Source organism: Phyllostomus discolor, chromosome X (genome assembly GCF_004126475.2).
Source record: "Phyllostomus discolor isolate MPI-MPIP mPhyDis1 chromosome X, mPhyDis1.pri.v3, whole genome shotgun sequence".
In the NCBI taxonomy this organism is placed as follows: Eukaryota; Metazoa; Chordata; class Mammalia; order Chiroptera; family Phyllostomidae; genus Phyllostomus; species Phyllostomus discolor.
In genome coordinates, this window is record NC_050198.1 from 74,739,543 (window position 1) to 74,755,210 (window position 15,668).

At 39.2% G+C, this 15,668-nt stretch overlaps 1 protein-coding gene across 4 annotated transcripts in view; it reads left to right on the forward strand.

Annotated features, from left to right (window-relative positions):
• Positions 1–4,586: 4,586 nt before the first annotated feature.
• The window catches only part of LOC114504538 (X-linked inhibitor of apoptosis), a 36,411-nt gene continuing 25,329 nt past the window's right edge, over positions 4,587–15,668 (forward strand). The window contains exons 1-3 of one of the 4 annotated variants that reach the window (XM_036016672.1): positions 4,624–4,778; positions 5,034–5,160; positions 15,378–15,496. The gene's annotated coding sequence lies outside the window, so the exon portion shown is untranslated. Of the gene's footprint in view, positions 4,779–4,850; positions 5,161–15,377; positions 15,497–15,668 lie in introns of those variants that run through there. The other 3 variants (XM_028522208.1, XM_036016673.1, XR_004901017.1) reach the window with 3 other exon arrangements.

The window sequence follows — 15,668 nt, forward strand, 5'->3', positions numbered from 1 at the left end:
AACAGGATTATAAGAGATAAGGTTTGCCAAGCACTTAAGACAGTGTCAGTAATTGCTAACTATTATCATCTATCTATATTCAAGATACTCCCTCACACCATTGACATCTATGGCTTTTGGTTCAGTCTTCCTCTCTAAACACACTCCCACTATCATCCTTTGTAATGACCCCTCCAACATGCTAGACTCTCTCCTGGACCTCAACTCCAGTAGATTTCACCTTCACCCCACCCACTCCAGACCACCATGAAAATCCTGACATTGATATTGTTGTTGGAGTGTTGGATTTTTGCAGACTTATGGCTCCAAGGACAAGGTGTAGAAATCAGGACTTACCCCACCTTCTGTCACTCAGAGCAACTCTGCTCTTTATCTGTTTTATTTATTTGGGCTTTCACTTATAACTGCTTTTGCAAAAAAAGTATTCTAATGCTAAACTTCTGCTCTTCCTCTCAGCACATAACTACACATTTTACTTTCCAAAAAATCCAGTTGCCATTGAGGTATGGTGACCCCCACCCCTCAAAATTTCTACTTATCTACATTGCATGCCCTTTGGCCTCTGAGGATGTATCCTTCTTTCTGTTCAAGGCTAATGCCACTATTCAGGCTTGATCTCATTTCTTTCTCATTTCCTTTGAGTTTTTATGCCATCAATTTTCCTTTCTCATATTAGGTTGGCCCACATTAAATTGCTGCTTGGGACATTTGACAATGATAGACCATTGGCAATTTCATATATGGTTCAAGTTAATAAATCTTTGTTCTCTCCCTCTCTCAATGTTCCTTCTTCTCAACCAAAAACAGCTACAAAAAATCCTTGTACAGGTAAGAATAACCTTTCCATAGATTGTGTTCTTTTAGCTTTATACCGCTTTGTATTCCTACATTTAAAATCTAGACACTGTATCTCAGGTATACCTGCCTTTGCTGTCCACATCTCCCAATGACATATATACCCAACAGTGTTTACTGAGGGTCTGGAGTTCTTATGCAATTTTTATTCACACATTCAATAAATACCTTTTGAGTATCTACATTGTGACAGACACTGTTTAAAGCACTTGGAATAAGTCATTGAACAAAGATTCCTGTTCTCTTGGAGCTTATATTCTAGCAGTAGTGAGAGGGAGGAGATACACAATAGATAAACATAATAAATAAGAGAACCATACAGTATTTTAAAATACAATAGATGTTGTGGAAGATGGAAGGGGACAGCAGAGAAGATGACTGGGAGTTGATAGGAGGAGAAGTTGAAATTTTAAATAGATTGATCATGGTAGGCCTTATTGAAAGGTGACAAGCAAAGTTTTGAAGAGGGTAAAGAGGTATGTGGGGGAAGTGTTCCAGACAGAGTAAACATCAAGTGAAAAGGCCCAGAGGCAGGGAAGCTAAAGGAACAAGGAGAAAAAGTAGTAGGAGATAAGGATAGAAAGGTAAGAAGAATGCTTATTATGTAGGTTCTTTGTATCAGTTATCTGATGCTACATAACAAATTGCCCTAAAATTTTAAATGACAATACACAGGAATTAAAGAGTGTCTTGGCTGGGTGGTTCTGGCTCTGAATTTCAAGATATTGCAGTTATCTCCTGGCTGGCGTAGCTCAGTGGATTGAGCGCGGGCCGGGAACCAAAGTGTCCCAGGTTCAATTCCCAGCCAGGGTACATTCTCGGGTTGCGGTCAGGCCATAACCCCCCGCAACCGCACATTGATGTTTCTCCCTCTCTCTCTCTCTCTCTCGCTCCTCTCTCTCTCTCTCTCTCTCTCTCTCCTCTCTCTCTCTCTCTCTCTCTCTCTCTCTCTCTCTCCCTCTCTCTCTCTCTCCCTCCCTTCCCTCTCTAGAAATAAATAAATAAAATGTTTCAAAAAATGTTCATTTAAAAAAAAAGATATTGCATTATCTGAAGTCTGGGCCTGAAGAATTTTCTTCCAAGGTGGTTCACTCACCTGGTTGGCAAGTTGGTGTTTGTTGTGGATGGGGAGAAGGAGGTGTGGAGAAGGCAGGGCCCAATTTTTCCCTGTATGGGACTTTTCACATGCTATTTGAGTATCCTCATGACATGACATTTGGCTTCCCCCAGAGCAACAAATCTAACAGAGAGCAAGCAAAACCCACAATGCCTTTTATGACCTAGCATTTTAAGTCACACACCATCATTCCACTATATTCTATTGGTTATGCAGGTCAGTTCTGGCTTATTGTAGAAGATAACTACCCAAAAGTTGAAAACAAGAGGTAAAGATCACTGGAGATCATCTTGGTGGTTGGCTACAATGGCCTTTGTAGACTGACACAGCCTACAAAGTGTTTGCAAATCTGTGCCTTTTTGAGTGAACAGATTTGAGCCAATATTTTATAATGATCTGACTTATTAGGATAACTCTGGCTCCTTTATGAATAGACTGGAAAGGGACAAGAAGGTAATCTAGGAATTGGTGAAGAAGCTTTTCAGTCTAGAGAGAGTAACTAGGGGTATAGTAGTGTTGATGAGAGTTGGTGATATTCTGGCTATATTTTTGAAAATGAGATGGCAGTATTTGCTCATGGATTGGTGTGGGATAGAAGGGCAATTAAAGCTGATTCCAGGAGTTTTTGGGGGAATTACAAAAATGGGTTAGATATAGATCTTGCCACAAATTATAACAGCATAGGTGAGATAAAGCATGTACACAGTAGCTATACTGTAGACGAAAGCACTGTGCTCCATAACAAAGATACAAATTCAAGTGCCAAGATAAAAAGTTCTGGAGGTGGTTGGTGAATGTACATAATGCCACTGAACTCTACACTTAAGTAGTCAAAATGGTAAATTTTATGTTATATATATTTAACCACAATTTTTAAAAGATGTTAACAAAACCAAAAACAAATTCACTGCTGAGAGGGTTCGGAGGAGGAAGAGATGACCTTCGGCTAAGAAAATCCAAGAAGGCTTGTGCAGGGGTGGTCCTTTTCACCTCCAATAAGGAACAGTTTGAGCAAATTAATAGAAGAGGCAGGAAAGCTGGGGATGGGTAGTGCACAGTAAATATCTTCCATTTTGTTTGATATAGGTAGGATGACCAAGGAGAGAGTGAACATGAGTCAAGTAATTTTAACCTTATCCTGGAGGCCATAAGAACAGTTTACTCACTGGCCTTGTGCAGACTGGATTGTGGGGGAGTAGACAAGGATAGAGGTCAGTTTAGGAGACAGAGTAATGATTGGATATGTCTATAATCAGCTCTAGGTTTGAATCAGTTTCTGCTCCCACACATACTAGCAGGGTGACTTTGTGCAAGTTACCTCACCTCTCTAAACCTCATATCTTTTTTTTTTTCTTTATTGTTTCCTGTTGACATTATTGCAGCTGTCCCCATTTTCCCCCCTTTGGCAGCCTCCATCCATATCCTGCCCCTCTCTCTCTAACCATCACCACACTGTTGTCTGTGTTTTATGGGTTACACATACATTCTTTGGTTAATGCCTTCACTTTCTTTCAAACCTTCAGTATCTTCAACTGTAAAATGGGAATAATGATAGTTGACGTATTTTATAAGGTTGCTGTGAGAATTAAATGAGATAAATATTTGCTTGCATGACTATTATTACAGTAAGTCAGATGTGAGATTCCCAGAGTTGTGACAGTGGGAGAAGATCAGAAGAGATAACTGTTCTTAGCAAATGCCTAAGACCAAAAAGAAGTCTTTACTCAATCCAATTTCCCTTTTCATGAGGGGCAGCATCATTTAAAGATGCAGGATCTTCCCCGTGAAATGAATACTTCTCATTCAAAATCTTTCATCTCACTACACTAGCTTCTAGGGGAGACCCAAGTTTCTGAAACAGAATTCATCTTTTGGTCTCATAATCCTACAGCATACGTGAATATAAATATAATCTATTATAATCAGCATTTTGGTGTATACAGATTTCCTTTGCTTCCTTTCTTTGGTGCTTCTGTACTCATTCCTTTTTTTAAAGATTTATTTATTTGTTTAGAGAGAGGGGAGGGAAGGAGAGAGAGAGGGAGAGAAACATCAGTGTGTGATTGCCCCTCACATGTCCCTACTGGGGACCTGGCCTGTCAACCCAGGCATGTGTTCCTGACTGGGAAATGAACTGGCGGTTCATTTGGTTTTCAGGTCCCGCACTCAATCCAACTGAGTTACACCAGTCAGGGCCATTCAATTTTTCCCTTCATCTTCCCAATCCCCTTCCTGACTGCTCCCACTAATTGTCCTACTTTCTTTTCCTTTCATCCTTCTCTCCTTTGACAAAAAATCATATTGCAGTCTTAGTTCTCTCGCTTATTACCTGCGTGCTACTGGGGCAGTTATTCCGTATCCGGGCCTCAATTTCCCTGTAAAATGGTTTTAATGAGAGAGTGCCTACCTTACATGGTTGTTAAAATTACAACAAAGAACACTTATATGGCTCCCACAGTGCCTGGTCTACAGTAAAACTCAACATGTTCGCTCTCTTTTCATCCTTCAAGTTCTACTTCCCCTACTCCTCGCCTCAAAAACCAGCAGGAAAAAACCGTGGGAAAAAAAAAAAAAAACACCTCCAAACTGAAAGAGGAACACTTGAGCTGGGGGCGGAGACTGTGCGGGTGCGCACGGCGCATGCGCGCTCGCTGGCCAGTTCGGGTTTCGAACTTGGGGGGGTGGGGGGATTGGGGAGAGGGTTTCATTTGTCCTGGCTGTCCCCTTCCCGCCCTAGGAAGTGGCAGGACCACCGCGGCGCCCCGGGTGGACTGAGCGCTCCGCGAGGAACGCCCGGGCCCTAGGGGTAAGTTTCGAAAATGCCGGAGGGGAGAGAAGGAGGGGTTTGCAGGGCGGGAGGCTGGCCTCCAAGCGGGGGGTGGCGGGAAGAAGACTGCATGGGGCCCCAGTGGCGGGGCCGGGGCGATGAGACCGGCGGACTGTGTCCGGTGCCACTTTGAGTCCCCCTCCCCCCCCACCGAGTCCCTCGCGATTCCTCCGGGGGATGCTAGTCTGGTGGGTGCAAGTGAGGGAGACGAAGGGACTTCCGTTGTCCTTTTAGGCCCTGTCGTCTGCTCAGTGGGAGTTGGCATTTCGAGATTGGGGCTTGTTCCGCCCCTCCTCCGGGGCCCTCCCCTTGGGACCCGCGCGGGGCGCCGCGGGTGATCCGGGCCGGCTCTCCTGGCACGGTGGGGTACTGCCCGCACGGGCTTCCTTCTCGTTCTCCTCCCCTTTTCTTTTCTCCCCTCCCTCCCCCGTCGGGCCCCGCGCTTCGGGGAGAAGGCGGGAAGGCCGCCTTTGCCCGCCAGGGAAGGCAGGTCAGGGCTCTCGGCCCAGGGTTTCCGGGACTGTCGTAGGAAGGCGTGGGCGAGTGGGTGCCAGCCTGAACCCCATGACCTCTAAAGTAAATCGAGTCAAGGACTTTTTTTAGTGATCAAAGGGACCCCTCCGACACCCCCATCTGATGCCTGTGGCATGTTTGGAGCTGGGTGGAGTGTGGGCGAGGAGGGCGTGTGAAACAGAAAGAATGGGAGCCAAAGAGCTTCCAGAAGAGGAAATTAGCTAGTAATTCTTTCCAACCTTTGCTGCCCTAGTCATCTTCACATCATATTCTGTAAGTGAAACAAAATTCAGTCTAACTTCAGTTCCATTATTTTAAGTCCGAAATACACTTCATTATTTATTTTCGGGCGGAGTGGTTGGTTGTTACTGAAACTAAGCCACGGCCCTCCTCAAAATAAAAAGGAAAACGTCAATCAAAGCTTTGTAAAAACCTATCCGATTCAATAATCTACTTTTCTTTCAAATATAATCATGTCGCTAGTTCTGTGACAACTATACCTTGATTGTTAACAATGCATAGAAATTACTTTGGTAAGACTGGAGGTCACTATAGTATTTCTCTTTTTTTACTTAACATTGTTTACAACCAGTTCAAGAGAACAGTTACAGACGGCCATCTTAGAATTATAACATTTTAGAGTTGGAAGGGATCTTCGTTCAACCGTTTACAAAAACAGTAACTAAGGCACAGGAAGATTTCATGGCTTGCCTAAGGCTACTTGACTACCTAAATTAGAACCCAGGTTGCCTGCCTTCTTGCTAACTACTTTTTCTCGCAACTGCTACACTTGAGCCGCCTCCTAGCAGGAAAATTAAATACATTCCGTTTAAAAGCACGTTTCTGAAGCATATACCACTTTGCGCCATGCAGCTCTGCTACAACTTTCAGTGTTTGAACATGCTTATGAAGCCGGTGCTTGAGACATTTCTCTCATCATTGAAGAAGTGGCAAAATTTTAGGTTTAAAAGATTTGTGTATACACACAGGCACATAATGTATACGCTGTTAACTTTTTTTTTCCTCCAAATTTTTTCGTTGTTCAGTTACAGTTGTCCCCATTTTTCTCCTATTGCTCTCCCCTGCCTGCTAAGGTAACTTCTTGAAGGATATATAAAAATGTTAACAGTAGTTAACTTAATGGAGAATGGAGAGGTGGGAGGCTTTTTACTTTGCACTTCACATATGGCCTCAGGTACTGTTTGAATTTCTTATAATAAACAAGTTTTGGTTTTATAATTAAAATCAAGTTTAAAGTTAATACATGTATATGTATATCAGTATATGTCAATGGTATATATATATATATATTTATATACATATATGTGTGTATCAGTGGTTTAGGGGTTTTATTGTTTTTTATTTATTTATTATGTATTAGTGGTTTGTATTGTAAGATCCAGTGTGGTTCACGTCAAACCAACTGGCAAATCATGCTCACATTTCTTCTTTGGTTTTCTCCTATTGTTTCTAATGCAAGATGTTAAAAATTATATGTTACGAGACATATTAAATATTTTTACAAATGTGCTAACCTTTTAAAAACTTTTTATTGAATTTATTAGGGGACATTGCTTAAGAAAATTACATGAAAAGCCGCTCAGTTTTTTAAATCAAATAATGTAGCAACTAACATTCCAGTATATCAAATTTGACACAATGAAAAAAATCTTAATGTAGAATCTTTGTGGATAGAATCATTTGAAAATTAAAACTGAAACATCCCTGGTGATTAGTAGTTCAGCTCTTTGTTTTTATGAATTGGTTAATCAGGCCTCAAAGAAGAAAAAGTGAGTTGCTCCAGGTTACATATGTGATTATTGCAGAGCTTGGACCAGGATCTGGGTCCCAGTCCAGTGCCCCTTGTACTATACCTATAATTTTACTGCCTTTTAGTACATTCAGTGACTCACTGTGTAGACAAAGTAGTGGTGACTAAAGGTTATTTAGGCTCATTTCAGTAGTTAAGAATTCTGGAAATTAATGTGCCATTGATTTGTGTAGTGCTTGAAATATTTTAGTACTGGAAACATTCCCCTTACATTTGTTGTAAAAATAATTTGTTTAGTGAATCCTTTGTTTATATTATAAATGCTTAAAGACCCCGAAATGTGGAATTATGTATTTCATTGTTTTTGAGTGTTTTTTTTTTGTCTTATTTAAGTCTGATAGCTAGTGCTAACAGGAAAGAAAAGCTATGGTTTGTGTGAAAACAAAACCATTTATTGAGCACCTACTCTGTGCCAGTCATTGTACTGTGTCGTAGGGTTACAAAGGTGAATATGGCAACATAGATGCCCTTGTTTTGAGACTGGAAGATTACCATTAGCTGTTAATTCTCAAACTTAATCTCTGCTCTAATCTGGTAATAGTATTATAAAATGTAATCTGTAGCACTGTTTAAGTTCATTGTGTGAGTAGTTTTCAGGAAACAAACACTGGTAAAATAAGAAGGTGATATTGAACAAATGTTAGTTTTGTATCCTAGAGGCCATGTGGTACATTGGGAAGAATCCTTTTGTGGATGACTGGGTTTCTTGTCTTGGCTTTGTTTCCAATTAGCTGTGCGATTGTGAGCAAGCCACCAAATCTCAGTGCCTCCATGTTTCTTTTTCCATAACTGTTTTTCATGTATGTGTTCCATTTAATTCCAAACCTGAAGAGAGTATTTAGAATATTACATACTATACAAGAAATGTGTTTATTATAGAAAATTTATGAGATTCAGGGTAAAATATAGCTAATTCAGTATAACCCATATTCTTTTATATTTACTTATTTTTTATTTAGGATTATATTGTATATAGATTGTTTTAATCCTTTCAATATTCTGTATTGAATATTTCCTTTGTCATGAAGTCTTTCAAAATATAGTTTTTTTATGTATTCAGCATATTGTTGTATGCCACCTTTCCTTCATCTGTAGAGTAACAGGTTTGAGCTGGGTGATTCAAAGATTCAAAACCCATCATAGTAGTTTTTTAAAAAATGAATTATCTCAGATTTTGTCAATGAAAAAAATCCCATTTAACAATCCCAAATCTGTTTGGAATAAATATCTCAAATAAAGGGACAAGAAATTAAGAATAATGCGGAGATGCATTCCCTAATAATTTATGGTTTATACTTTCATGTATTTTAACATTTCACATGCTAAATACTTAGGTTTAATTTGTTGGAGGTGTATGTGGTACATGTATCATTGTTGTGTTAAAAAGCTGACATATTTTAGTTTGATTTCGTAGGGTGGGTATGTAATAGGTCAAAGAGTGAGAAACTGGGCTTCTGAATTTTATATTCTGGGATTATAGCACAGAGGAGAGAAAATTTGGAAGTTCAGAAGTGTTCAATAACTTGCCCAAGGTCCAAATAGCTATTGAGTTGTGGAGGTAGGTTTTGAATCCAGATTTCTCTGATTCCAGTGCTCCTGCTTTTCTTCCATTGCATGCTGTATTTCGAAAAATGAAGATCTCTTAAACATATTTCTTTATGGTATTGCTTTGATCAAAATTAACCAATTTGTTCTTTCTTTTTTTAGTACATTGAGCTGAGGTGAGAAATGTTGAAATAGCATTTTATGAAAATGGTTTTAGGCTGAGATAACAATGAACACACCGTGAACACCTTCTACTTTGAGCTAAGCTTTAATATCAATGTTTTGGCAGTGGTTGACATGTAGTAAGTAGGTGCCTGGTTAAAAAAATGTTGACTGAATACTCTTGCTTGTTACAAAGAAATGTATTAGATGAAAAAGGAAAAAAAAATAACTTTCTAGGTGCTCCAGGTAATAGAAGAGAAAGGCTTATCTTCTGAGAAATTAAGCAAAGTAGTTGTACATTAGTTATTCTATCTACCATAAGGATTTGAGGACAAACTTAAGAATTACATGTTTTATCTGTTCCTTGTATAACTTAATAGTATGTTGTCCTTTCTGTGATAAAATCATATTTATATTCATTTTGTAGGGCCTGGCATGGACTTTTATTATTTTCTATTGAAGATTTTATTTATTTATATTTAGACAGAGAGGAAGGGAGGGAAACATCAATGTGTGGTTGCCTCTCACACACCCCTGACTGGGGATCTGGCCTGCAACACAGGCATGTGCCCTGACTGGGAATCGAACCAGTGACCCTTTGGTTCACAGGCCTGTACTCAATCTACTGAGCCACACCAGCCAGGACAAACTTTTATTTTTAATTATGGTATAGTCAGGGGTGTCCAAACTTTTGGCATCTCAGGGCCACATTGGAAGAAGAATTGTCTTGGGCCACACATTAAATATACAAACACCAATGAAAACTGTCGGGCAAACAAAAACGAGTTTTGAGTAAATTTACAATTTTGTGTTGGGCCACATGCATACCCACGGGCTGCAGGCTGGACACTGTTGGTATAGATGTAGTTCTGCTATTTGATACATTTTGGGATTTGATTTTGGATTTTGGTGTGATTGGTACCCAATCTTTAAGGGTACATGTGATTCTTAACATGATGTGCTTTTATAAAAATGTGCTTTCAGGAATCTGGGTCATGGTAAAAGTGCAGTTTACCTGTGTGGGTGAGGAAAAATAACTTTCTTCTCCCCTTCTGAGTTCTTCTGGCTGGTTTAAAATCGAATTGAAATGAGACAGATTACAAAGAGAAAATAACCAGATTTATTATGTATGTACACATGGAGGCTCTGTAAGAATACGAGACCCCAGGACAAATTGGGCAGTTGAGAGGGAGGCAGGGATCTGGGACTTCAAAGGAAAAGTAGGCAATTCAGAGGTAAATGAGAGAAAGCAAACATGCAATAAGGAAACAAAGTCTTGTCATGGCAGCCAGAAACAATGGGGAGTCTCCGGACTTTGCAGGTTCCTCTCTGCCACCCTTGTATTATATTATGCTAAGGTGACAGTACCTTTAAGCAGGTTTTCTATCTGCATTCCTTTCAGCTGCTAAGAGGGAGGTTCAAAGGTTCTTTCTAAGCCTTTTTTCTTAAAAATAAGCAGCTTAAAATAATTAATATTTCAAAAAGGCATGTTTTGGAGTGGCAAACTCTGCTTCCCCTCTCCTGTATAGACTGGGAATAGCTTGAACTCAGACAGAGAACAACTGAGTGAGTTACAGCTCATTTCCTAAACGGGGCAAAGCTGGTGCCACTGTGCACTCTCTCGTATATCTCTAAATACTTAAATATTGTTTGAACTTTTATACTTACAACTGTAATGATTTTATTGACCTGAAAACACAGGCCTATCAGCATATATTGGTATGCAATTTACCTTTCTGTGTTTGGCTCCAGCTAATTTTTTCAGCTCTTGAAAGGGCAAGGAGCCTAACATTTTGTGTTACCTCACCAGACTACCCCTTCTGCCAGTAATCCTTACAGTAATTTCCTTAGACCTATATTGGTCATAATGACTGGGTTTAATTTTTGACTGCTATTACTGGTCATGGGATCTTTGATGAGTAACACCCAGCCAGAAAACCAGTTTCCCCATATTTCAAATGGGTGTTATGATATGTTGTATAGGTTTAATTAGATGTCACCTATGAAAGCATTCTAAATTGTAAAGTGCACTGCATATTTTAGTTATTATCAGAGGTAACATGGTGAAAAAAAGAGGGTAGGCTGTGGAATTACAAGTTCATGCTTAAATTTTGCCCTTGTGTTAAAAGAAGTAGGATTAGAAATTTTTAGTTTCAGTTAAGCATGTTTTAGTAGGTTAGAGACAGTATTTACATGTAGTTAAAAGATGGGATGGAGGGAAATGAAAATTTGTAAGTGCTTAGTACACATGGGCACTTATTAGATATTTTGTACTGTTTTAATTTGGCTTGTAATCACTTATTGTGGCAAAGTTTACTTTGTGTCTTTTTAGAAAATTTATTGATTTTTTAGGGAGAGAAACATCAATCTGTTCCACCTATCTATGCATTCATTGGCTGATTCTTGTATGTGCTCTGACCTGGGATTAAACCCACAACCTTGGCATATTGGGATGGCACTCTAACCAACTGATCTACTCACGACTTTTGTGTCAGATCTTTAATTCAAACCCAGATAGAAGACAAAACTATTAAATGTTTGCATGTGGGCAGCAGAGTAGCTTTCAGACAGAATTAAATATTTTTACTGAGGAAAAAAGGTAAGATGTTGGCTTTTATTTAAAACTTATTTCAATACTTGCTGGAGATCCCAACATGCTCGTGGAAGAGAATACTTACTTCTAGGAAATATCTAGTATCACTATTTCCCATTCACTGAGTCATCCATTAAAAAGACCTCATCATGCCCTGGCTGTTGTAGCTCAGTGGATTGAGTGTGGTCTGTGAACCAAAGGGTTACCAGTTTGATCCCCAGTCAGGGCACATGCCTGGGTTGTGGGCCAGGTCCCCAATGGGGGGCACATGAGGGGCAACCACACATTGATGTTTATCTTCCTTTCTTTCTCCCACCCTTCCTCTCTCTAAAAATAAATAAATAAAATCTTTTTTTTTAAGGACCTCATCACTGCCCTTATGGAACCATATGATTTTTAAGTACTGAATCCTAATCATTCTGTCAGGATAAGTTATCTGGACAAATATCCAGTGGAGTAAGTTCCAGTTCTGTGCCACTAATCAGCGGTATGGTCTTAGTCAAATATTTAACTTCCTTATGGGCTCAGCAGGTTGGAGCATCATCTAGATACACCAAGGTTGTGGATTCCATCTCCAGTCAGGGCACATACAAGAATCAACCAATGAACGTGTGAATGAGTGGAACAACAAATTGATGTTTCTCTCCCTCCCTCTCTAAAAAATCAATAAATAAAAATTGTAAAAACTTCCTTGTGCTTTAGTTTCCTTATTTTTAAAATGAAAGAGTGGCCCTGGCTGGTGTGGCTTAGTTGGTTGGAGTGTCATCCTGTAAACCTAAAGTTTGCAGGTTTGACTCCCTGTCAGGGCACATGACTGGGTTGCAGGTTGGATCCCCAGTTGGGGGCATGTGCAAGAGGCAACCAATCGATGTTCCTTCCCCTCTCTCTCTAAAAGAAAAGAAAGAGTGATTTCTGTTATCCTATTCAGCACATAATTATGGTGATCAGGTTTTCCTTGTGGGTGTCTATAAAACATAATGGCTTTATTTTGCAGTGTACTTGATTTGAGCTGCCCTTTTGTAAAAATTATTTTAAGAAAAATTTTGGCCAAAGATCAGGGGAGCCTCTTCTTACTAGGCTCCAAATTAATTATTTTTACAAGGCAGTGAGTGAACAGGTCATAACTCCAGCAGTAGACATCACTGAAAACATTTTTCAACGAAGTCCTTTTATTTTTCAACTCAAGTTAACAGTATGTCTCAATCAAGAATCACCTGTGTTTCTTAGCCTTCTGTTAGTGATATACTGCCACCCAAGAAATGGACCAAAAGACATTTGTTCATGGCTAGCCCCTGTGATTACTGCTTTTATCAAGAGTTGACTGTATCCTTTTTTCTAATCTGCTGATTGACAATGTTGACATCAATTTAAAATTTCTCCTTTTTTGTCAGGGTTGCTCAGATGTAGTCATCTAACAGTAATATTACAAAGTAACAAACTGGCAAAAATTATCAGAATAGGCAAAAATTAATGACCAAGAACATATCCTTTCCACTCCTTTTCGTAAGTCATAAAATTATTTTCTGTGAATGAAAAGCCAAAACTTTGCAATACCAGTCCCTGATATTGATAGTTTACTGGGACAATGTTTTCACAGATGAAGTTTCCACATTGCCACATGGAAAATAGCCAAAATAACACCCCCAGTCTTCTGGACAGGATCGTGTAAGGGGCCTGACTAATCAACAGCCCAGCTGCTTTTGCTTTTCTTTTTTTTATTGTTTTTCTTTTTTAAAGATTTTATTCATTTTTTTAGAGAGAAGAAGGGAGGGAGAAAGAGGGAAGGAAACATTGATCAGTTGTCCCTTGCATGCTCCCAACTGGGGACCTGGCCTGCAACCAAGGCTTGTACCCCGATGGGAATCAAACTGGCAATCAGCCCACTGAACCATACCAGTGAAGGCCAAACTGCTTTTTCTTTTGATTAGAATCTAGTATATTTGCTGGATAAAATTTAGAAAATTAAGAAAAACAATAGTAAAAATCAGTAATCCCACTATGAAGAGATAATCACAGTAGAATTTTAATGCATAATTTAGCCTAAATCTTTATATATTTTTTAATTGGGATTATATTGCACAATATTATCTTGTAACCAGCTTTTTTTTCTTTTTTAAAATATATTTTATTGATTATGCTATTACTGTTGTCCCACTTTTTTCCCCTTTATTCCTCTCCACCCTGTACACCCCCTTCCCTCTAGCATTCCCCCTGCCTTAGTTCCTGTCCACGGGTCATACATATAAGTTCTTTGGCTTCTCCATTTCCTATACTGTTCTTAACCTCCCCCTGTCTTTGTACCTACCAATCATGCTTCTTATTCCCCATACCTTTTCCCCCATTTTCCCCCTGCCCTCTCCCTGCTGATAACCCTCCATGAGATCTCCGTGTCTGTGATTCTATTCCTGTTCTAGTTGTTTGCTTAGTTTGTTTTTGTTTTGTTTTTTAGGTTCAGTTGTTGATAGTTGTGAGTTTGTTGTCATTTTACTGTTCATAGTTTTGATCATCTTTTTCCTAGATAAGTCCCTTTAACATATCATGTAATAATGGCTTGGTGATGATGAACTCCTTTAACTTGACCACATCTGGGGAGCACTTTATCTGCCCTTCCATTCTAAATGAAAGCTTTGCTGGATAGAGTAATCTTGGATATAGGACCTTGCCTTTCATGACTTTGAGTGCTTCTTTCCGGCCCCTTCTTGGCTGAAAGGTTTCTTTTGAGAAATCAGCAGATAGTCTTATGGGAACTCCTTTGTAGGTCACTGTCTCCTTTTCTCTTGCTGCTTCTAGGATTCTCTCCTTATCTTTAATCTTGGGTGATGTAATTATGATATGCCTTGGTGTGTGCTTCCCTGGGTCCAGCTTCTTTGGGACTCTGAGCTGAACTTCCTGGAATTCTATTTCCTTTGCTAGATTGGGGAAATTCTCCTTTATTATTTTTTCAAATAAGTTTTCCATTTCTTGCTCTTCCTCTTCTTCTGGCACCCCTATGATTTGGATGTGGGAATGTATAAAGTTGTTCCAGAGGTCCCTAATCCTCTCCTCATTTTTTTGAATTCTTGTTTCTTCATTCTGTTCTGGTTGAGTGTTCATTTCTTCCTTCTCCAAATCATTGATTTGAGTCCCAATTTCCTTCCCTTCACTGTTGGTTCCTTATATATTTTTCTTTATTTCACTTTGCATAGTCTTTATTTCTTCCTCTTTTTCTGACCATACTCAGCCATTTCTGTGAGCATCCTGATTACCAGTGTTCTGAAATCTGCATCTGATAGGCTGGCTATCTCTTCATCACCTAGTTCTATTTTTGGAGCTTTGGTCTGTGTTTTTGTTTTGTTTTGTTTTTGTCTGTGAGCCTGTTAGGGTGGAGCAGAGCCTTAGGTATTCGCCAGGGCGGGGCAACCCACATGGCTGTGTTGTGGTGCTGTAATATGCAGGAGGGGTCAGAGAGGGAACAATGCCGCTTGCTTGTCTCTGGGCTGGCTTTCAGTCACTTCCCTTACTACCCACAAGCAAATTGGGCCCTTCTGGTGTTGATTCCTGGGTGGGTGGGTTTATGTATGTTCTAGGACCCTATGGTCTCTCCAAGGAACTTTCCTATGAGGCAGAGATTTAACATTTTTGTATATGTTTGTTGGTCATTATTATTCACCACTTTTTTTATTAAAAAGTGGTCATGCTAAGACACACTCCTGTTTGAAACCATTTTATATGAGTGTTAAAAGCAAATAATGACATAAACAGGTTTAGATAGGATATTCATTCCAACATTTTAATAATAGTAAAAATTATATAGTATTTATACAGTAGTATACAAAACTATAATAGTGAAATACTGCTAGCTTTCTAAATGTCCAGCAATGAAGGTACATACCTGCATATAAACTATGTTAGCATTTATTTTTTTAAATGCTCATACATACTTTTATATTCATAGAACATCTGTGGAGGAATACACAGAAAACTGGTAAGAGTGATTGCTTCTAGGAAGGGAACCAGAGGTTTAAGGTACAGGGGAGGAATGGATGCAACTTTCGCGCCTTTTGAACTGATCATGTGAGTATTGTCTCTCTTAAACAATATACATCTAAAATTAATGTTAAACAGTATGGATTTGGTGAGGTTATGATACATTCATACAGCTAGGTACTTGTCATCCACTGAAAATAGTGTTTCTGATCCACATTAAAATTGATGTGGGAAGATATTTATTGTATACTATTAAATG